Below are 24,486 nucleotides of genomic sequence, written 5' to 3'. Positions count from 1 at the left end.
GGGGAGAGAAAGACAGACACCTGCAGACCTACTTCACCGCCTGTGAAGCGACTCCCCTGCAGGTGGGGAGTCAGGGCTTGAACCAGAATCCTCATGCCGGTCCTTGTGCTTTGCGCCACCTGCGCTTAACCTACTGTGCTACAGCCCGACTCCCCTTTTTAATTTTTATGATTGTTTTCAATGTCCTTCCTGATCAAAAGAACCTGAGAACTAGAGAAATGGCTATCTTTAGACCTGGAAAGAAAGTGTGCAGGATGAACTAGAGGGGTGTGTGGTGACACACCCAGTTGAACTCACATGTTAAAACATGTGTAAGGGGGGAAGGGGTTGGTAACATAATGGTTATGCAAAGAGTCTCTCATACCTGAGGCTCCAAGGTCCTAGGTTCAGTCCCCTGCATCACCATAAACCAGAACTGAGCAGTGCTCTGGTAAAAAAAAAAAAAAAGTGCAGGGATGCAGGGACCCAGATTCAAGTCCCCACCTACAGGGTTCGGGAAGCTTCACAAGTAGTGATAGTAATGCTATGGGTATTTCTCTTCCTCCCTATCACCCCTTGCTCTCTCAACTCCGATTTCTCCCTGACTCTCTCAAATAAATAAGTAAGTATTAGAAAAGATGAATGGAACATATCTTTTGTACCACGTAGGAAGCTAGCCATGGCTGAAGAATTCAGAAGCTAACATGAAGTGACAGGGTACATGATGTAGACATTTAGGAAAACGCTTGTAATGGTTCACTGCCTGACAAAATAAGCTTAAAGTTATGACTGTATAGTGATTTTGGGTGTGCAACCAGGGTCTCGCGCATGTGCGATTTCGCTGCTCCCGGATGGATTCTTTTTCACTTATTTGTTTGTTTATTTTCCATTCAGAGAGAGTTGCAAAGACAGGAGGTGAGAGAGATAGGAAGAGAAAGAGGGCGAGGCACCAGTGTGGTAGACTATCTCTCTACTTCTGCATAATGATTTTAAAAATAACTTCAGCTTAAGATTACCTTTAAAAGATGAGAGGGGTCCATTTTATTATATTGAAATTGTTAAATTAACATTGCTCGAACCTGGCTTCTTCTGCCTTATAACCTGACCGCTCAACCAGGTGCACCATCACCTGGTCCCAAGGAAGCACATCTCTATAAAGACATTTTAAGTAGGGCTATGGCCGGTGCGCCGCTATGTTCCATCGCTGGGGAGCCAGAGACAACCCGAACTGCCTCTGCGGCTACAGACAGACTATGACCCACATAGTCAACGACTGCCACCTCTCCAGATTCAAAGGAGGTCTCGAAACTTTACATCAGGCTCAACCTGACGCTGTTGACTGGCTACGGAAGAAGGGCAAACGCTAGAAGAAGAAAGCAGGGCTAGGGAGATAGCACAATGACTATGCAAATGTGTTTTATGCCTGAGGCTTTGAACTCCCAGGTTCAAACCCCAGCATCACCATAAGCCAGGGCTGAGCAGTGCTCTCATGGGGGGGGGGGGGAGATCAGCTCATATATAGAAGGAAAAAAAAGCACAGAATTTGAATGTTACCATTTTAGTGGAGTTAGGCATTGTGCAGAGACAACTCACATAACAAAAAGAGACCATAAGATTTTTTTGTCTCCTAGTGAAAGGCTTTTAATACTGTCTAGATATTTATTTCCAAAGGGATCAGACTTGAGTCTGATCCTGCCTCTAGATCCCACTGCCAATTTGCAAGGTATACAAAGGAACAGGGTGAATTATCTCATTGCTATCAATCAGCAAAACCAAACTGTGAGAGCTCTACGGGTCAAATGCCCCAGGTTTTCGAATAGATAAATTGTAATAAGAAGAAAAAGGTGGAGAGGGACCTATAAAATTAAGACAGACCTAAAAGACATATTAAAGTTATGAAAAGGGCAAGACCAGGAGTGCACTGTGCGTGAACATGCCCTTGGTGATCAATTTCCTTTTTCTCTTTCTCATGCATATCCCTAAAGGATGATTTGTATAAAACACAGGATATTAATTCTTTTAAGGTGTAGGAGTGGACAGAATGGGGTGACACTGGGGTAAGGTACATGAAGGATTTCTGGGGAGGCTGACAAATTTATACTTCTTTTTTTTGGGGGGGATTAAAATTATTTTATGAGGGAGTCGGGTGGTAGCGCAGCGGGTTAAGCGGGTGGCACAAAGCACAAGGACCGGCGTAAAGATCCCGGTTTGAGCCCCCGGCTCCCCACCTGCAGGGGAGTCACTTCACAGGCGGTGAAGCAGGTCTGCAGGTATCTATCTTTCTCTCCCCCTCTCTGTCTTCCCCTCCCCTCCCTATTTCTCTCTATCCTATCCAATGATGACATCAACAACAACAACAATAATAACTACAACAGTAATGAAAAACAACAAGGGCAACAAAAGGGAAAATAAAAATAAATAAGTAAATAAATAAATAAAATTATTTTATGTGGAAGAGTGCAGTATTCCTGCACAGGTGGTATAGAATTTGAACCCAGGGTCTCTCGTATGCAATGAATATTCTCTAGGGACTTTATCAGTTGGGACACCCCCTTAACCATAAGAGTGTGTGTGTGTGTGTGTGTGTGTGTGTGTGTGTGTATAAATGAGGTGTCACCCATGCATCATTCCATTGCTCTGGAACACTTTTTCCATTCAAATAGGGAGATAGAGACAGAGATACCAGATCAGAGCTTCCTCTGTTGCCTGTAGCATTGGGACTTGAACTGGAGTCAGACACAGACAATGCAGGCGTCTCCCAGTGAACTATCTCTCCAGCACACAAATTTATTTGACATTGGTGGAAGAGGTAGTGCAGCCGTTCTTCTTCTAGCGTTTGCCCTTCTTCCGTAGCCAGTCAACAGCGTCAGGTTGAGCCTGATGTAAAGTTTCGAGACCTCCTTTGAATCTGGAGAGGTGGCAGTCGTTGACTATGTGGGTCATAGTCTGTCTGTAGCCACAGAAGGCAGTTCGGGTTGTCTCTGGCTCCCCAGCGATGGAACATAGCGGCGCACCGGCCATGGCCTGTTCGATAGCGATTGAGGAGGGCCCAATCATAACGTGCTAGGTCAAAGCCGGGTTGACGCTTGCAGGGGTCTGTGATGAGGTGTTTGTTCTTTACCTCAGCTGACTGCCAACTCTGTTTCCAAGAGTCTGGAACAGAGAAGTTCAGTGTAGGCGTAGGGGACCAGATTGGATGAGGAGACGTCAAGCGTTGGAGAGGGTGGGTGAAGATATCTGCGTATATTGGCAGGTCCGGTCGAGCGTAGACGTGGGAAATGAACTTAGATGATGCCGCATCCCGACGAATATCTGGCGGGGCGATGTTGCTAAGAACTGGCAGCCATGGAACCGGGGTGGAACGGATGGTTCCAGAAATTATCCTCATGGAGGAATATAATTTGGAATCGACCAAGTGGGCATGGGGGCTACGGAACCATCCTGGGGCACAGTATTCTGCAGTGGAATAGCATAATGCCAGAGATGATGATCGTAGTGTGGAAGCGCTCGCGCCCCATGAGGAGCTGGCCAGTCTTGCAATGATGTGATTCCTCGCGCCCACCTTTGCTGCAGTTTTTATGAGATGTTTGTGAAATGACAGAGTGCGATCGAGAGTAACGCCAAGATAGACTGACTGGGCTTCATGCCGGATTCTCGTATCGCCAAGCCGCACATTAAGCTCACGCGAGGCCGAGGCATGGTGTAGATGGAAAACAGATGATACCGTTTTTGCAGTGCTAGGGATACATTTGACCTTGACTTAACATTCAAATGCAGCAGTAATGCACAGGATTTACATGCAAAAGAGTCAGGTTCAATTCTCTGGCACTACCAGTAGCCAGAGCTATGTCATGCTCTGGTAAAAATAAATAAATGAAAAGCTAAACATGTTTATAAGAAAGATATTTCTTTTTATGTAAGTATTTTTTATTTAATAAAAATTTAATAATGATCGACAGGATTGTAGGATCAGGGAGGCCGAGTGATTGTGCACCTGGTTGAGCACACATGTTACAAATGTGCAAGGACCCAGGTTTGAGTCCCTGGTCCCCACCTACAGGGGAAAAAACTTTGAGAATGGCGAAGCAGGGCTGCAGGTGTCTCTCTGTCTCTCTCCCTCTCTATCTTCCTCTTCCCTCTCAATTTCTGGCTGTCTCTGTCCAATAAATAAATAAAGATAACACACACAAAAAAGATTGTAGGATAAGAGGGGTACAATTTCATACAGTTCCCACTGCCAGAGTTCTGTATCCCATCCCCTCCATTGGAAGGTTACTTATTCTTTAAGCCTCTGGAAGTATGGACCAAAGATAGAGATATTTCAAAGAGAAGTAATGAAAAAGTGACAACAACATACTCATACTTAAAAAAAAATGTAATTATTCAGTTCTGTGAAGTTTCTATCTAGGGGGATTTTTCTTTGCTTTTCCCAGCCATTTAGGTCCAGAAGACAGAGACCTACCACACTTGGCACCATTTTTTTCATTCTAAGGAGCTGTTCTTTTCACCTCCCTTCCTCCACCCATGGTCAGCCTGGGAACAAATTGACAATACACCTTGATCAGGTTTCCAGGGGCAGAGAGCTAGAATGTTAAGTCAAGGTCAAATGTATCCATAAAGGAGGTTAGAGTTTTTGGTGTTTTTTTTTTTTTTGGGGGGGCGGGGGGGCTGTGGTGCACCTGGTAGAGCACACATGCTACCATGTATAAGGACCCAGGTTCAAGGCAAGAAAGGAGTGCTGCAGGTGTTTCTTACCTCCCCCTTCTCTCTCAATTTCTGTCTTAGCAAAAAAAAAAAAAAAAATTAAAAAATATCATTTAAGAGAAGCTGTGTGTGTGTATTGGGGGGGAAATGACTGCCAGGGATGGTGGATTTACCATGCAGACATCGAGCCCCAGTGGTAGCCCTGGTGGCAAAATAAATAAATAAATAAATAAATAATTGAAATGATTTCTTTCTTTCTCTGATTAATTATTCCTCCTAAGAATTAGAGAGCTGTTGCCTTTGCAGATTTATTTATTTATTTATTTTTACCAAAGCATTGCTCAGCTCTGGCTTATGGTGGTACAGGGAATTGAACCTGGGACTTTTGGAGCATCAGACATGAGAGTCTCTCTGCATAACGATTATGCTATTTACTTCCCCTCCCTGACCCCCTGCCCACCCATTCATTTATTTTCACGTGTGCTTTCTGAGGTAGCTCATATGTAAACTAAGGCAGGTAAATAAGTCAAGTATGAAAACCTCCTTCAGAAAAAAAAAAAAAAAAAGAAAGGAAAAAAAACCCTTCAGCTCTGATATTTGGTGTTCCAGGAAGAAGTGTATTAACGCCTTAGTATTTGTATGGAGATGATCTGAAAGGTAGCGGGTTTCCTGGAATTCTCCAGGGCATACAGGGAGCTAGAGTCTCTTCTAGGCCACCTGATGGAATTTCCTGCTTGTGTTAAATTCATGTTTGTTTTGCTTTTAATGCCATTGTGGAAACAGGTTTTATTTATAATTTATCCTCTTACCACCTTCCTCCCTTGCTTTTTTGGCTGGGACCTGAGAAAAAGTACATAGTTTCCGACGTGTAGTAATTAAAGATATATTCAGAATGGTTTGTTCTCTGATCTAAATCCCTAAAAATCCTCAGAAGTTTTGACAGAACTAGGGCATGAGAAGCAAAAAGTCAATTAAAGCTGATCTTTTTTCAAGAGCCACATAAATGTGATAAAAGTGCCTCATACTTGGGCCATTCTAGCAGTTTCCCATCTGCTTCTGTAGTCTCACAAAGAAGGAAGTTTCTCTGGCATGTCTCTGAATTGTCTTGAGTGACTTTTGGATCAACACAGTGTGTAGGGTGACCCTCATTCTCAATGCCTGGACTTGATTGGGAAGGGTGGAGCAGGCTGCATGAATTCCTTTGGCTCATTCCCCCACACTTTAGCTTGAAAAAGCAAAGAATGTGAATCCATGCACTTAGCAGAGCAAGTAGCATTGTGGGTTGTCCTTCAAGTACATTTTCCACCGGCAGTCATCTCTTCTTGGGCATAAACAGGCTGTCGTTGAACAGACAGACATTCAGGAGAGTCTATAAATTGAATCTTCCATCTTCTGCTAATATGGCTTTTGGCAAGAAAGCCATTATCATCAAGTGCCATAAAAAGGCATTCTTTTTTTCTTTTTTTCATCTGTTGCCTACTCAGCATGGGGTTTATTGCTGTTTAGAAGTCTGATTGCTAACTACTCGAGTAGGCAGGTCACCCTGCAGTAAATGGAAAGACGAGTCTTTTTTTCATGCCACCTGCTGTCATGTGGGAATATATATATATATGATTTTTTTTTGGGGGGTGGCAAGACCTAAAATGACAACAGAAGAAAGTTCCCTTTATTTTTATTATCATGCTGACATTAGCTAGTTGGCCTAAGTGGAGATCAGCTGGCTATAAACTAGACCAGCTTGGTTACCTATTTGGAGCCTGATACTGTGAAAGATTTTAGTATTAGATAAAAGAGAGGTTCTCCTCTCAAGACGTTTACACTCAACCTGGGAAAATGGTAATGAACAGTAAGAAACAAACTGAGAACTTCCTGCTCATTTCATAAGAACTGGGTACTTCCTAAATGCTCCCACAGGTGTCTTGCCAAGAGTACAACCAGGGTCTGAGACCTAGTACCACATGGAAGTGCCATGGACAGTCTGGGGGAAGTTCCGATGTAGGGTGTCTCTTCCTCTCTCTTTCTCTTTATCGCCCTCTTCTCTTTTTTCCTTCTTCTCTTTCTCTTTCTCTCCCTCCCTGCCTCTACGCTGTCTCCTTCTCCCTCTATCTGAATGAACAAATCAGCCTGAGAATAATGAAATCACTCATATGCAAGGCCCTGGCTCCATTAAAAAAAAAAAAAGGAAGGAAGGAAGAAGAATAGAGTGAGTAGACAATGGGTTGGAATACTGATATTCAAAAGAAGGAGAAAGGATAAAGTTTACACATATAAAAGGGTTTTTAAGGTGGAATAGTATAGATTAAGTCCATTCTGTTGACTTGGAGTTGATGCATCTGCCATTCTTCTACCTGCTTCCCAGCTCCCCAAACTGATTGTTTTTGTCTCTATTTCCCTCCACAAACACTCCCTTCCTTCCTTCCTTCCATCCTCCCTTCCTTCCTTCCTTTCCCTCTCCCTCTTTCTTTCTTTCTTTCTTTCTTTCTTTCTTTCTTTCTTTCTTTCTTTCTTTCTTCCTTTCTTTCATACCAGTGAATGAATCCATCCATACCCTCATGAATTTGTGATACTGCTGAGTATTTGTGATACTCCTCTCCTTTTTTAAAGAGTTGTATTAACAATTTCATTGTCCTAAAACTTATTCTAAAGCAGGATTTAGACTACAATATAGCTGTCTGTGCTGTGTTGTTGTTCCTCCTGCTGAAAAACAAAGCGTTTCTCTACTATACCTGTCTGCTTTATCCTGTAGCAGAGATGCTTGGTCTCATACATACTGATTAAAAAAAAAAAACTTATTCTACCATGAATATTATAACTTATCATCTGTATTCTTAAAAAAAAAAGATTTACTTATTTGAGAGAGAGAACAAAACAAAACAGAACACCAGAGCATCACTCTGGCATATGCAGTGCTGCGGCTCAAGTCGGAACTTCACATGTGTGAGTTTGGTGCTCCGCCATTGCACCTTCTCCCGGACCACTTTTCTTTATGCACATTTATTTATTTATTTATTTATTTATTTGCTTGTTGGTTTGTTTGAGGGAAAGAGGGAGTAAATTAGAACATCACTCTGGCACATGAAGTGTTGGGTATTGAACTTAAAACCTGACGCTTTGAGGATCCAATGTCATATCCATGGTACGACGTCCCTGGCTGCATGATTTTGTTTTGCTTTATTTTATTTTATCTTATCGTGAAGGGATAAGCTTTGTTATTTTTTATTAATTAAAATCATTAGTGATTTAATAATGATCAATAAGATTATATTTAATAATAATGATCAATAAGATTATAAGATAACAGGGATACAATTCCCACCACCAGAGTTTCATGACTCATTCCCTCTATTGGAAACTTCCTTATTCTTTATCCCTCTGGGAGTATGGACCAAATTCTTTTTTTTTTAAGTTTTTTCTTTCATTTATGTATTCTCTTTTGTTGCCCTTGTTGTTTTATTGTAGTTATTATTGTTGTTATTGTTATTGATGTCGTCATTGTTAGATAGGACAAAGAGAAATGGAGAGAGGATGGGAAGACAGAGAAGGGGGAGAGAAAGATAGACACCTGCAGACCTGCTTCACCGCCTGTGAAGTGACTCCCCAGCAGGTGGGGAGCCGAGGGCTCGAACTGGGATCCTTAAGCAGGTCCTTTGGCAGGTCCTTGCGCTTTTCGCCAAATGCGCTTAACCCGCTGTGCTACCTCCCGACTCCCGGACCAAATTCTTTATGGAGTGCAGAAGGTGGGAGGTCTGGCTTTTGGAACTGCTTCTCTGCTGGACATGGACGTTAGCAGGTTGATCCATACTCTTTCTTTCTATCTTTCTTTCTCTCTCTCTCTCTTCCTTTCTTCCTTCCTTCCTTCCTTCTTTCCTTCCTTTCTTTCTCTCTCTCTCTCTCTCTCTTTCTCTCTCTCTCTTTCTTCCTTTCTTTCTTTTTTCAATATTTTCTATTATCTTTACTTATTTATTGGCTAGGAACAGCCAGAAATTGAGAGGGAGGGAGAGATAGAGAGGGAGACACCTGTAGCACTGCTCCACCACTTGTGAAGCTTTCCCCCTTGCAGGTGGGAGGAGGAGGCCTGAACCTGGGTCCTTGTGCATTGTACCATATGTGCTCAGTCAGGTGCGTCACCACCTGGCACCCTTTCCCCACCCCCAGCCTGTTTTTGTATTTCCCTAGTGGGGTAGGGCTCTGGAAAAGTGAGGTCCCAGGACACATTGGAGAGGTCGTCTGTCAAGGGAAGTCTCTCCTCTCCTTGAAAGACTGGGGATAGGAAGGAGAGAAAGAAAAATAGAAAAAGAAACTAACCCCACCACCATAGAGTTTCCTAGCTGCTCCCATGTGGTGCTGGGGATCAAACATAGGGCCTCATGCTTGGTAAAGTATGTGCTCTGCCTCCTGAGTCCCTCTTATTTGTCTCTTTGCAGGTTTATGTCTCTGTGAAAAAGATTTTCATGTTTTTGCTTTGTTTTTCTTTTGAGAGCTAGAGATAGATAGATGACTAGAGAAAAGATAGACCACTCAAATGGCATTTGCAGTACTAGAGATCAAATGTAGCAACTCCTGCATACAGACCTTATGTTTCTTTTACTGAAACATCTCCTCAGCTATGTCTTTCTTTTCTTTCTTTTTTCTCTCTCCATTTTATAAATTTGTAATTTAGTATTGTTCTACAAAAATTATAAGAAAACAGGGGTACAATTCCACACTGTTCCTACCACCAGAGTTCTGTGTCCCCATTCTCTCCATTGGAAACTGCAGTGATTCTCCCAAGGTGACAGATATGTGTTGACTATTATTTCTGCAATTATCTATCTATCTATCTATCTATCTATCTATCTATCTGTCCATTTTTTTCCCCTATGGCTCTGCCTTCTTTTCCTTTCTAAGTTACACCTACACCTATTTCTACTTCCTGGTATCCTTTTTTTCCTCTTCTTTATCCAGGTCTTGATGGAATTGGAGTTCAGAGTGCTCTGGTCATCTTCCACTAACATTTCTCCCCCTCTGGGAGTATGGACCAAAATTCTTTATGGGGTGCAGAAGGTGGAAGGTCTGGCTTCTGTCATTGCTTCTCTGCAAGACATGGGCTCTGGAAGGTCGATTTGAGATATGTCTTTTTTAAAAAATAATTTTACTGTAATTTTAGTGAGGCTTACAGGCAAAGATTGACACATATAGTTTTAACAGGAGAGTTCTAATGTGAAGATAAGCAATAATGGAAAGACATCATACAAAACTTGGGTCAAAGAGAAGAATCACAAAGCAATTTAGAACATGTGTTGAACTGGAAGAAAATGAAAATAAACCTTTTGAAATTTGTGCAATGCAGCCAAAGCATTCTATGCTTATATTAGGGGGAAAAAAACCCCTCTTAAAATGACAATTTAACCTTTAAGAAGTTAAAGAGCTAAATTCAAATCAAACACGAAAGAAGAATAAGTAAAGTCAGGGGGCCAGGAAATAACTCATCTGGTGCTGTAATAGAAGTTCTCTCTCTCTCTCTCTCTACACACACACACACACCGAGAGAGAGAAATAAAAAGACTAAAAGCTGGGAATGGTGTAATTACACATTCATGAGACCCTAATGCCACAAAGACAAAAGAACTGAGTCGATAAAATTAGAGCAGACATGGATTATTAGAATCAACCTCCCTATAATAGCTATGTAACTTACAGAAATATAGTCCATGGAATTCCTCAACTTCCTAAGGTTGATGTCTCCCTAGGGAAATGGCTCAGTGGAAAAGTACACGACCTGCACAAAAGTGGCACTGAGTTTGATCACCAGTGCTGAAAATACCAGATCTGAGTGGTACTCTGGTTGGCAGGTGTGTCTATCGTCTGTCTGTCTGGCTAGCTAGCTATCTTTATCCCTCACAAATCACTAATTGTCTCTACCTGTGCCCGTGGCCATTCTAGGTTGCAACTCCAGGCAGGGGGCTACAGGAGGAAAAAGTAGTCTGATGATACTTTGAACTGTATTCTCCCTGCTTCCCCCACTTTAACCCATCCATCTCTTTTTCAGAGTCTCCAAATAGTTAACTCATACTATATGAGTTAACTATATGTATATAGTCTATATGTATAGTTGCAGTCAGTGGAAAGATAGGATAAAGCTTATTTTTTTCTGTCTTACCTAAATCAAAATGCCTCTATTCATTTTGTTTTTCCAACACCTGCTGATATCCATTATTCACCTCCAGGTTTTTATTTTTGGTTCTTTTTGTCTACTAAATGTATACTTTTGTTTTAAATTCTTTATAATAGTTTTGATGTGATCTTATGAGAGAGAAAGAGAGAGAGAGGAGATGGTTAGTCCTCTCTTTTCCCTTTCATGAAGTCTGACACAATTGTTTTTATGCAAACTGACTTTTTTTTTTCCTTCTTGCTTTTCTGGCTAGTATGATTATTGTTTTTCCATTTCATTTCAAGGTCTTAGGTTTTTTTTTTAAACTCTATTTTTTGGTTTTTTGATAGCAGAAGTATAGGGTTAAACAGTGGAAAAGTGGATTTTGAAATACTTGATTAGGGATCCTGTGAGGTAGCTCTAGAAATGTGCTTGCTTTGCCATTTGCGCAACCTAGGTACATCACATGGGAGATGCTGTGGTGACAGAGGAAGATTTGGTGGTCTCTCTCTTTCTCCCCCCCCCCATGTTTCTTGTCTTCTCATAGAGGTAGTGTTTCAGTGATGACCAAAAAAATTTAAAAAGGGAAAGAAAAGTATTGGAAATCTGGTGTTTTTATTTGTTTCAGATTCTTAGCAGAGCTTTTCGTATTTAGAATGTATCTCCTTATTTACACAGACTCACACACTAAAGTATCCAGATTTTTTCTTTACATTAGTCAAATAAAAGATGATTTTCATTTGCTCATAATATAAGAATAAACTCATTAGTGTTTAATGTGAAAATATTCTCCTGTAATCCTGTAAACCACTATTAAATCACTAACACATAATATTTAAGGTGGGGGACATAGCATAATGGTTATGCAAAGAGACTTTCATGCCTGAAGCTCCAAAGTCTCAGGTTCAGACCCCTACACCACCCTAATCAAGAGCTGAGCAGTGCTCTGGAGAAAAGAAAGAAAGAAAGAAAGAAAGAGAGAAAGAAAGAAAGGAAGAAAGAGAGAAAGACAATCCTTTATAAGCTGCATGCTACTTTTCTGCATCATTATTATTATTTTATTTATTTATTTATTTTTACCAGAGCACTGCTCAGCTCTGGCTTATGTTGGTGCGGGAGATTGAACCTGGGACTTTGGAGCCTCCGGCATGAGAGTCTCTGTTGTTAAAATTCGGATGGTTCTTGCCGGCCGGGCTAGCTTCACGGCGGGTAACAGAGACGCGGAGACAACGGCTGGGCAGGGAAGCTGTATTTCTTTATTCAGGAACAACGATTCATAACCTAAACCAAACTAATCACCAAACAGAACTCTGCTGTCTCTTTGCGGCGGCGCAAGCACTCTCTTACTCTGGAACCCAGGAACCCTGGAACTCTCTTACTCTGCAACTCTGCAACTCTGCAACTCTGCAACTCTGCAACTCTGGAACTCTGGAACTCTGGCGGGGTTCCTTCGGGGCGGGGCCAAGCAGGCCCGCGAAACTAACTGGACTGATCTAATTCTCTCGGCGGGGGAGAACTACCCAATGTAAAGCATACAACAAGTCTCTTTGCATAACCATTATGCTATTAATTTTTATCATAGTTTTTTTTTAAAGAAAATTTTTCATTTTACCTTTGTTGTTTATTTTTCTGCCCATCTTTACTAATTATTTAGTACTATGCGCAAAGTCTCACTAGAAATGTGAAACCTTTGCTGAGCAGAAATAGCTATTCTAGTTTCTAGGCTAGTAACCAGTAAAAATAACTAGCTTAAAAAAAACCCAAAACCCGGAGTCGGGCTGTAGCGCAGCGGGTTAAGCGCAGGTGGCACAAAGCACAAGGACTGGCATAAGGATCCTGGTTCGAACCCCGGCTCCCCACCTGCAGGGGAGTCGCTTCACAGGCGGTGAAGCAGGTCTGCAGGTGTCTATCTTTCTCTCCTCCTCTCTGTCTTCCCCTCCTCTCTCCATTTCTCTCTATCCTATCCAACAACGACAACAATAAAACAACAAGGGCAACAAAAGGGAATAAATAAATAAAATAAATATTTAAAACAAAACAAAAAAAACCAACCAATAAACCATTTTCAATGTTCATGGTCCTTGTAGTTTATTTACAGATTGTCCTAAGCACAGACCTTTAAGCTAAATGCCTCCACAACACAAAAGAGAAGCTGGGGAGAATGCAATCTATCCACAGGTGCACCACATTTAGCTCTCACTTCTTATTAACAAAGCTAAGGTGAAAGCCAAGTGTTTGCTGCTGCTGATTTAACTTCTTTAATTAAAAATGAAAGCTACAAGGTAATAGTGCCAATGGGTGAAGTTCTAATGCCATCAGAATGGTGCACGGAAGTCGGGGGGGTGAGGCAGGGGTTCAAATCGAAGCCAGCTGTTTGCACAGTGGAGAGACTATACTGGATACTGGACACTTTTTTTTAATGGAAAGTGGATGAGAGTGCCTTAAATGCTTCCAGGATTACCTTTTAAAAATTTACGATACTGGGGCTGGGTGGTGGTGTACCTGGTTGAGTGCACATGTTACGATGTTCAAGGACATAGGTTCAAGCCCCCCAGTCCCCATCTGCAGGGGGGAAAGTTTTGCGGGTGGTGAAGCAGGGCTGCAGGTGTCTTTCTGTCTCTCTTCCTCTCTCCCCCTTCCCTCTCAATTTCTCAATATCTCTATTACCTTATTATTTTGTAAATCAATATTAAATCATTAATAAAAATAAATTTTAAAAATTCCAGTGAGAACACTCTGGCTTAGAAACTTTGTGCCAACTGGAGTGGCATTAGGAATTTATTTACTTTTTGGCAAAATACTCAGAAAAATGTGTTTTTTAAATTTTTAATGAAGAATCTTAAGATACCCCCATTCCAGCTTCCAATTAGATCAGAAATAATCTTTCAAAACTATATTTTTTCCCATTTGTGAAAAACTCAACCTATTAGGATGGTATATGTGCTACACTCTTCTGATATTTCTAATATTTTGCAGAATTATATTCATTCCCCCCGGAAAAAGCCAAATGCCATACCAGACATCATTTTTTTTTTTTACAAAATATTAATAGATTTTCCCAGTGTCGGTATTATACACAGAGAGAGTTCAGGCATATGAAACGTTACATCTACAAAGACTTGAACATAAAAATGTCCTTACCATTTTTCAGGACTCACAGTGGAAGTGTAATAGTAAAACTAAATTAATTTCATGGTAATTATCAACCTCAAAATTTAGAGTGGGAGGAGGTGAAGGGTCCTTTAGTCAAGTACTTTGCCCATGTCTTTTAGGAGAACTGAAAGCTGAGATTTAGCAGGGGAAGAAAAAAAAAATCCCTTGAAATATGGTGTGTCTGCATTAATTTATCAGGCATTTCCTTGTTCTTGTCATTGTCATCAGGCCTTCACTGCTCTGGACAGGCCTTCAGATAGAAAGTAAGGGAAACAGAGAGACATTATAACACCAAAAACTTCTTGGTCAGCCAGGCTCAAACCTGAGTCATTACCATGCAAAGTTTGTTGGAACCAGGTGGTTGTACACCTGGCAGAGTGCATACATTACCAGGGCAAAATCACTCCCCTCCCAAGTGAGCTATCTCGGTGGCCTTATCATGACCCTTTTTATCCCGAGTCCATGGATCAGTCCTTGAACAAGGAGTCCCAACAACACTGGCTATCTGGGAAGATTTATTTATTTCTTTTGGTACAAAGAAAATGTGACTGCCAGTATCCCTAATTTTTTTAAATGTTTTATTTATTTATTCATTTACTGGATAGAGACAGAGAGAAGTTGAGATGGAAGGGAGAGATAGATGGAGAGAAAGAGAGACACCTGCAGCCCTGCTTCACCACTTGTGAAGCTTCTCTCTCTGCAGGGGGAACCAGGGGCTTGCACCTAGGTCCTGCGCATGATAACATGTGTACTCAACCAAATGCACCACCACCCACCCCCTTTAATTTTTTTTAAAAGATGCACTTGTTATATTTATTCTTTGGGGGTGACATCAATGGGGACTTACATGTGCAATTTCCATGTTGACTTTTTTCAGAGAGACAGAGACTGAGACAGGAGAGTGGAAGAGACACCACAGATGTCAAGCTTCCCTCACAGCTATAGCAGATGAATTATCTCTCTGGTCCAAGAAGGGTCCCTTTATGAAAGAGAGAGAGAGAGAGTAGGAGAGAACTAAACAGAAAGGCAGAGAGACACAGAAAGAGAGAAAGAGACCAGAGCATTTCTGAGTTCTGGCTTATAACAATATGATGGTACTAGGCATGGAAACTGGGATGCCTGGCATTCAGGCCCTGAACTTTCTGCCTGAGGTAGCTCCCAGGCTTCCCAGAGAGCACTTTTCCAGGTACCAACCACCAACTGGAGTGGCAGCCCATGGAGAGCTGGACCCCCTCCTCATTGACCACCAGGGCCCAGAAAGCTGGAGGAGGTAGCCCATACTTCTCCAGGCCAAATCCCTGTGCTTTACTCAGCTTGCTCCCTGTGGCTAATCCTTCTCAAGCAGACTGGAGTTGCAGACACAGCAAGCAGCCTGCAGCCCTGGCCTGGGCTCTGCCTACCACCTGCCTTTTTTTTTTTTTTTTTGCCTCCAGGATTATTGCTGGGGCTCAGTGCCTGCACTATGAATCCACTCTTCCTGGAGGCTATTTTTCCCCTTTTGTTGCCCTTGTTGTTTATCATTGTTGTTATTAATATTGTTATTGCTGTCGTTGTTTTTGATAGAACAGAGAGAAATTGAGAGAGGAGGGGAAGACAGGGAAGGGGAGAGAAAGATAGACACCTGCAGACCTGCTTCACTGCTTGTGAAGCAACCCCCCTGCAGGTGGGGAGCCGGGGGCTCAAACTGTGATCCTTAAGTCAGTCCTTGCTCTTGGTGCCATGTGCATTTAACCTGCTATGCTACTTACTGCCCAGCCCCTACCACCTCCCTTTTTAAGCCTTCCTCCTCTTCAGCTCTGTTATTTCATACATTGATTGACCTGCTAAGGGATGCTTTCTCTTTATGCCAACTATTTTACGTCACCTTCCCAGGATGGCTGGAAAATGACCTCCCACCACTTCACTTGGAAATTTCCAGAGAACAGAGCTCAAGTTCTATTGATACCTTGTGATGTTTTCAGTAGCTCTGTGGCTTTGTCAGTGATGTATTTTCCTGTACTGTGCTTTTCTTCATTTTCCCCAAGTGAGTCATTAGTCTTTTTCCTGTTGTAAAACGTTATCATTAATATCAAATTAATAGTCAAGGAGGCATCCAAATTTAGGGCAGCGGTTTTTCTGTACAGGAAATTGGGTTAGTTTGCTGTCTTCCCTCAGAAAATCTCATTTTTGTGCATCTCTAATGGTCTCTTTTTCTAATAGTTCGATTTTTTTTCATCTGTTTTTAAAATGAGATACATATTCTTTGCCACCTCTTAAGAAAATCCAGAAAAAATAGGTAGAGGTTATCAAAGACTCCCGAGAATTCTGCTTCCTGGAAACAATCTGTCTCCTCGTTTGATTGAAATCCCCTTTTTTAAAAATAATTTCAGTGAGGAGTAGCTTGTTTACAGTGTGGTTGTTGACATGGCTGCAGTTTCTCATCTTCTCTATGATAGGTGTCTGCAAAACACTCTCACCTCCACCTCACGGCCTTTTCTACCATCATGCTCTGGGATTCCAAAGTGCCCTCCTCTGTCTTCTACTCCAGAGTCCTTTGCTTTGGTGCAATACACCACACCCAGTCCAAATTTCACTTTGTATTCTCCATTTATTTATTTATTTATTTATTTATTTATTTATTTATTTTATTTATTATTACCAGAGCACTGCTCAGCTCTAATGTACGGTGGTGTTGGGATTGAACCTGGGACCTCAGAGCTTCAGGCATGAAAGTCTTTTTTGCATCACCATTATGCTGTCTCCCCCAGCCACGCCATTGGCCAACACCCTGTCCCTCTTTCTCAACTAACACTGCACCAGCAATCACCATGCTATAATTGTGGGACTGCAAGCAAACCTGCGATGCTCAGTAGTAGGAATTCCTTTCCCCAGGTGGTTCAGCTGCCACTGTCCTAAAACACTCGCTATTTTATGCCTTCTTTTCTCTCTCCTAGGTTTTAATGCCCTTTCCTGTCTTGCTACTTATATGATCTTGTTCCTCTCTCTCTCCCTCTCTCTTTCTCTCTCTCTCTCTACACACATACACACACACACACACACACACACAATTTTATTTATTTACTTATTGCCACCAGGGTTGTGACTGGGGCTCCTGCATAACTTTACTGTTCTGGTGGCCATTTTTTTTTCTTTCTTTTCCCTCTAGACAGAGAGAGACTGTGTGCGGCATAGCTCCGCTTCTCATGAAACTTCTCAGTTGGCATTCCCATGTGTAGCCTGGGGCTCCAACCTGGGTCCTTACGCAGGGTGATGTTTGTGCCCAACCAGATGAGCCACTTGCCAGCCCCTGACCTGGTTTCTTGCTTCCACCATTCCCCCTTCTCCTCTTCCTCTACCTTCCCCCTCTCCCCCCTTTCACTTTATACCTCTTCCTTTCAATTTCACACAGCAACACAAGGAGGCTTTGGCAATGGCAGGAAGGATAGATGAGATGAGCACCCCATCTTATTTTGGAGACTTTGGTACAGATTAGTTAAAGAAGATACACAACTGTATCCAGATAGTTTCTACCCTTGCAGTTGCTAGGAGCAACTTGTGCTTGTTAGGATGGATTAATTTATAGCTGTCAGAACTGAGGTTCAACACTGGAGGTAGTCATGAGGCAGCTCCTCTCTGAGGAGAGGGGGAAAACTCAATCTGTCTAGCACCAGGGGCTCCGTCTTCTGCAAAAGAGGAAGTTGCCGACTGTCCCGTCACAGCTCTTTACTGATGTCAGTGTTCAAAGTTAGGTCCCTATGACTGTGGTCTCTGCCATTGCACCTGTTGGCCTGTGTGTATTTTGATTTCAGTGCAGCCAGTCTGTCTGTTGAAAATGTGCTACTTATACATATAGATTAGAGTGAGGTGAATTGGGGAATAGGCATACCTGGCTGAGTGAACATGTCACAGTGCTCAAAGATCTGGTTCAAGCCCCTGGTCCCCACCTGCAGGAGCAAAGCTTTGCAAGCAATGAAACAGGTCTTCAGGTATCTCTCTTTCTCTTTCCCTCTTTCTCCCTTCATCTCAATTTCTCTCTATCTCTAGCCAATAAATAAATTAATTTTAAAAAAGAACCAGGCCAAAATTTTTTTTTTAATTTTGGAGTTCTAGTCAAATATTTAACATTTTTCTTTGCTTTTTCCTTTAGTATGTTACTTACAGAGAGAGAGGCTAAAACACTTCTCATCTCTGGTTTATGGTGGTGCTAGGGATTGAACCTGGGACCTCAGAGCCTCAGGTATGAAAGTCTTTTTGCATAACCATTATGCTTTCTCTCCAGCCCCATTTTATTTATTTATTTATTTATTTTTGCCCCAGCCCCATTTTTATTTTCTTTTTCACATTAGACCTAAAATATACAAGTGAATCATGGAAGAAGGGGATTCATGTTCCTTTCACAGCTAGATTTCTGTTGTCATTGTACAAAGAGCTGTGAACAATTATCTAAGAGATCTGGACACCACAGGATTTTTGGGGATCCAGAAGGTGGAGAATGTGTTTTGTGTAGACTGCTTTAGAGTGGCTGCTTTTCTGTGGTGTGAGGTGAACTTCTTGGAAAGAATAGGTTTGGGGACATAGCATAATAAAGAGGGTCTAGTGAATGCATTCTAAATACTTAGAACAAGAGTAGAAGCACTGAGTGCGGGTGATAGCTCAGCAGTTGAGGGTAGGACTTGCATGCCTGAGACCCCAAAGGCTACCGGTTACGTCTCAGCACTGCCAGAACTGAGCAGTTCTCTGTCTCTGTTTCTCATATAAAATACATAAATAAAATCTTTTGAAAAAAAAAAAGGATAGGAGCCTTTTAAACTTCAGAGTTAGCAATATTATAAGTAAAGTGGGTTGATTTTTTTTTAAACCTACAGTAGATTTTATTTAAAACTGAATATTTAACAGTTTATTGGGTAAGCCTAAAGGCTTGAAATGACACGTCTATGAATTTAGGCCTTGTGTTTTTGACACCTCAAATCCTATTCTCCTTCCTTTGCTATTTTTTAACTTACGACAACAGATGAGGGGCTCTTAAACCATCTGTTAACCTTTCTTTCTTTCTCTCTCTCTCTCCTCTCTCTCTCTCTCTTTCTCTACCATGTACAGTTAGTTGCTCAAGGCAAGAAGACCCAGAGCCAGCAAGACTGAAACAAAAAGCAAGAGAGGTGAGAGCATGGCTAGAGATCATTGGGTTTGACATTTCAAGGCTTGAGCCTATTAATTTTTTATGCCCTGCTACTTGTATATCGTTAATAAAAATCTGACGAAAAACTTTTTAGGATGTATTTGTTGCTTTGGCTTTGATCTTAATGTTTGCAAACTAATACATTAATACATGTGAAGCCTTGAGGAGTTTTTCTAAGAGAATATTTCCATACATTATATTTCCATTTCCATTTTAGGTAGCTGGGCCTCTGTGGAGTTGTTGATGGCAGTGGCGTTTGATTTTGGTGTGAAGTGTAGTTCTTTTCTTGCCATGAGATGTGACTTCCCAGGCAGACAAAATCTTGTCATCAATATTTTACCTAAATTCACTTCTGTAACAGCTGGGAGTTCTAAGATGGGTTACCATTCCAAATTCTTCATTTTGAAAAGACATATGAAGCGCCGTTCAATTATTTGCAATAGTAAAACTAGTCCCCAATCATCTCATTACAGGGCTTGCTGTCTAGTTATTAAAATTTCACTTGGATGAAGCTACAGAGATCAGCTCAACTGAATGTCATTATCTCGGCTCCCTTTAAAGTCCCCGTTCCCTCACAGCAGCATCTGTGGCTAATTGAGTTGCGGTAAACTCAGTTGTCTAGAAATGGAAGTTATATCAGTAAAAGTGTGTCATTTTGTCACTTATATGTCATGTCTGTGCCCTCCCCAATATAAAATATAGTCCTGACATGACAAAATGGTCACAAAAAAAAAAAAATCTTCTAAACATCTCTTGAGATTTGAAGGACTAGCAAATAGACTGTCTTTGAGATTTCAGTTTGAAAATAAGTAGACATAAAATTTGAGTTATTACTTATTAAAAATGATGGCTCACCCAATTTTGAACACTTTGCGTTGACACATGGGTGAATGGTTCTTTTAAGTTGCTCTCTTCTGGAAAGGGACTCTGAGATTCTTTGACCAGTTAGATTTATGTTGAGTATAATATAACCTTCAATAGTTTTCAAATTTTTATTCCTCTAAGTAATGTTTGAAATGTCTATCATTTTCTGATTTATGAGTCGCTAATTATTCAGATAAATGTTAAGTACCTTTTTTTTAGAGATGAAGGAAAGGGGGGGGAAGCACAATTAATTCACTGTAGTGACCATTAAAATACCACTGATCAGAGTTAATAGCTGTGGAAATTCCTTGCTATTCTTCCCCCCAAAATGCAATATCTCCGTATGATTATATTTTTAGTTCCACTAGAGGGAGTAATGCTGTACAGATGTGTAATTTTCAGTGAGACAGATCTGTCATTGAGTTCGTAAATAAATGTGTGGTAATAGTAGTATCAAAATTCAGCAGCTATAATAGTTTAAATCCTGTTCTTTATTTATGAATGTTGCTGGGTAGCTGATTTAAAGTTGAAACTGACTTTTCTAGCCACCGAGGGGAGAACTCTAGACTTTCACATATTCCTCCTACAGTTCTTTCCCTTCCAGTGTAGCTCCTTAATTTTCTAATTCTGTCTACTGTCCTGAGGCAGTCTTGATATGCAAATAAGCATTAGCCTTTAAAAAATGGAAGTTTTTGAGATTCTAACTTTCTTTTTTTTTTTTTTTAAAGAGATGATGTATGTATTTGGTACAGTAACCCCACATCAGGAATTGGAACTTCTTTTTTTTTTTTTTTTGGTACCATTGTTATCACAGTACTTGTACTGTGACTCCACTGTTCCTGATAACCTACTTCTTTCCTCTCCTCTCCTCTCCTCTCCTCTCCTCTCCTCTCCTCTCCTCTCCTCTCCTCTCCTCTCCTCTCCTCTCCTCTCCTCTCCTCTCCTCTCCCCTCCCCTCCCCTCCCCTCCCCTCCCCTCCCCTCCCCCCTCCCCTCCCCTCCCCTCTCCCCTCCCCTCCCCCTCCCCTCCCCCCCTCCCCTCCCCTCCCCTCCCCTCCCCTCCCCTCTCCTCTCCTCTCTCCTCCCCTCCCCTCCTCTCTCCTCTCCTCTCCTCTCCTCTCCTCTCCTCTCCTCTCCTCTCCTCTCCTCTCCTCTCCTCTCCTCTCCTCTCTCCTCCCCTCCCCTCCTCTCTTCTCTTTTACTTTCCTTTTGACAGCGTGTAAGATAGAGAAAGGGAAGGACACCTACAGTACCACTCCACCACTTCTGAAGCTTCTCCCATGAAGGTGGGGACCAGGGGCTTGAACCCAGGTTGTTGCACATTGTAACAGGTGTGCCACCACCTCGTCCCACAACTTCCGTTCTACTGTGGTTTTCCAGAGCAAGTCCTAATCCTGCTCTCAGAGCCCTGGGGGGCTTTCTTGTCCATTGCTTTGGTTGAGTGAGGCCCTGGGGGAGATAGCCTCCTAACTAGGAAATATTCTTTCACCTTCTGTCTTCTAAGAAGCAAAGAGAGTAAGAAACCTCCCATTTAGTGTGCTGCTTTTTTTTTTTTTTTTCTAAATGGGAAGATTTTAAAGCAATTCATATACATGCCTTCAAAGCACATCAGCCTCATTCTCTCCAGTCATTCCTCAAAGCCATCCCTTTATAAAATAAACATTTTGTTGAGATAAGTTATACGTACAATGAAAGGCATAGTCTATAAAGTCTTCAAATAAATTGGTCTTGCCTGATGAATATAGTTGTGTAACTACCAGTCATTTCTATCCATTGAGAAAATGACTGGTTGCTCCTTCCTGTCAAAAGTTCTCTGCCATAAAGCAGCAAGATAGCTTACTCTGGAGAGTTCTCGCTTTACCTTGTGCATGACCCAGTTTCATGCCTCATCTCCACTGCACTGAGGAAGCTTCTGTGCTTTGGTGTCTCTCCCTCTTTTCTCTGTCTTTGTCTCTATCTGAAAAAAATCAGCCTGGAGCAGTGAAGCCCCAGTGATGACAAATACAAATAAAATAGGACAAAATTCAATAAAATTAAAATTTAAAACCACTGATTAAAATAATTGCTGCAGAAGTTTCTGTGGATCTTTATAATGAAAAGACATTGCTAAAAGAAATAGAGGACGTGCAGAAGTAGAAGACTGTTCCTTGTTCCTGGATTGGAAGAATAAACATTATTAAAATGGCCATTCTACCAAAAGCAATCTACAGTTTTCATTGCAAAATTCCAATGGCATTTTTCAAGCAAAATGAACAACATGTCCAAAAATTTGTGTAGAACCACAAAAGGCCATAAATTGTCAAAGTACTTCTGAGAAAAAGGAAACATATAAAGGTATCATGCTCCCCAACTTCAGTTCATACTACAAAGCAATAGTAATCAAAACAGTATGGTGCTGGAGTAAAAATGGACACAAGGATTAATGGAGCAGAACTGAAAGCCCAGAAGCGAGCCCACACATATACAACCACCTAATGTATAACCAAAGAGCCAAAACAATTTAATGGGGGTAAAGAAGGTCTCCTCAACACATAGTACTGGGAAAATTGGACAGCCACATGTAGAAAAGTGTAACTAGACCACCACCTAACGCCATACAACAAGGTCAATTCAAAATGGATTAAAGATCTAGATATTAGGGTGCTGGGTGTAGACAGCGTAATTTTTATGCAAAGAGAACTCTCATGACTGAGACTCTGAGATTCCAGGTTCAATCTCCTCCATCACCATAAGCCAGAACTGATCAGTCCTTTTGTAAAAATAAATAAATAGGGAGTCGGGCGATAGCGCAGCAGGGTAAGTGCAAGTGGAACAAAGCGCAAGGACCGGCATAAGGATCCCGGTTTGAGCCCCGGGCTCCTCACCTGCAGGGGAGTCACTTCACAGGCGGTGAAGCAGGTCTACAGGTGTCTGTCTTTCTCTCCCCCTCTGTCTTCCCCTCTCTCCATTTCTCTCTGTCCTATCCAGCGACAACAACAATAATAACTACAATAATAAAACAACAAGGGCAACAAAAGGGCATAAATATAAATAAATAAATCTAGATATCATGGCAGAAACTTTAAAATTTATAGAAGAAAATGTTGGTGAAATTTTGCAGGACCTTCACATCAAAGATGTATTTGGAGACTCAACCCCATGGGCATGGGAAATGAAAACAAGAGTAAATAAATAGGATTACATGAAACTATAAAGCTTCTACACATTGAAAGCAAACTACACAAGGATGACCAGGCAACCCAGTAAATGGGTGAAAATATTTGCACTTCACACATCTGACAAATGACTGATATCAAACATCTATACAGAATTGGTACAGATCTACAAAAGAAGCAAAAATAACCCAATAAAGTGGGTCAAAGAACAGAACAGACAGTTTTCTAAAGAAGAGATACACATGGCCCACAGACAAATGAAAAAAAAAAATGCTCCACTTCACTTATCATTAGAGAAATGCAAATTCAAACTACACTGAGATACCATCTCACACCTGAGAGAATGGCTTACATCAACAAACCAGGAAATGACAGGTTCTAGAGAGGTTGTGGAGAAAAAAGGAACTTTGCTACATTGCTAACAGAAATGCAAATTGGTGCAGCCCCTTTGGAAGACTGTATGCAAAGTCCTTAAACAAATAAAAATACAATTACTTTATAATCTAGCACTCTAGGCATTTTCTCCAAGGACACTGGAACACTAACTAGAAGGGACATATGCACCCCTATGTTCAGAGCTGCATTATTCATAAAGCCATAAAGTGGAAGCAGCCTAAATGCCCATCAACAGATAACTAGCTAAAGAAGTTATGGGATATGTATTCCAAGAAATACTACTCTGCAATAAAAAAAAAAGATGTTATTGTGTCCTTTGGGACACAATGTATAGAAATAGGAGTGATTATGCTTAGTGAAATAAGTAAAGAGATGAAAGACAACAGATGACTTCACTCATATGTGGAATCTAGAGGTCTGACTCACATCAACTTCTAAAAATTATATATAAGCAAGCAAACTTGCGAGCACTATGGTGGTGGTTATGGTTGGAACTATATACACTGTAATCTAAAAATCTTGTAACATACTACTAATAACAAATAAAGAATTATAAAAATATATTTCAGATCTAAGAAATCATTGTCTAATCAGAGTCAGTAAGATTTATTTCTCAGGGGCTGGGCGGTAGTGCAGCGGGTTAAGTGCACAGGCACAAAGCTCAAGGACCATGGTAAGAATCTGGGTTGGAGCCCCCAGCTCCTCACCAGTAGGGGGTCGCTTCGCAAGCAGATCTTTAGGTGTCTATGTTTTTCTCCTCCTCTCTGTCTTCCTCTCCTCTCTCGATTTCTCTCTGTCCTATCCAACAGCGACAACAGCTATAACAACAACAATAATAACAACCACAACAAGGGCAACAAGGGCAACAAAATGGGGAAAAACAGCCTCCAGGAGCAGTGGATTCATAGTGTTGTCACTGAGACACAATGGTAACCCCCCAAAAAAATAAAG

General features: G+C 41.4%; 1 long non-coding RNA gene and 1 other non-coding gene across 2 annotated transcripts in view; both read left to right on the top strand.

The window, feature by feature from the left end:
- Positions 1-24,486, top strand: part of LOC132537030 (uncharacterized) — a 221,398-nt gene that overhangs the window by 91,500 nt on the left and 105,412 nt on the right. The gene's annotated exons all lie outside the window — the stretch shown is intronic.
- LOC132537327 (small nucleolar RNA SNORA63) lies at positions 7,327-7,452 on the top strand. The gene has a single exon (XR_009548776.1). It is a non-coding gene; the product is annotated as a small nucleolar RNA SNORA63 (small nucleolar RNA).

This window comes from Erinaceus europaeus, chromosome 2 (genome assembly GCF_950295315.1).
Source record: "Erinaceus europaeus chromosome 2, mEriEur2.1, whole genome shotgun sequence".
In the NCBI taxonomy this organism is placed as follows: Eukaryota; Metazoa; Chordata; class Mammalia; order Eulipotyphla; family Erinaceidae; genus Erinaceus; species Erinaceus europaeus.
The sequence above is the reverse complement of the archived record's forward strand: the minus strand, read 5'-3'. Positions and strand labels throughout refer to the sequence as shown.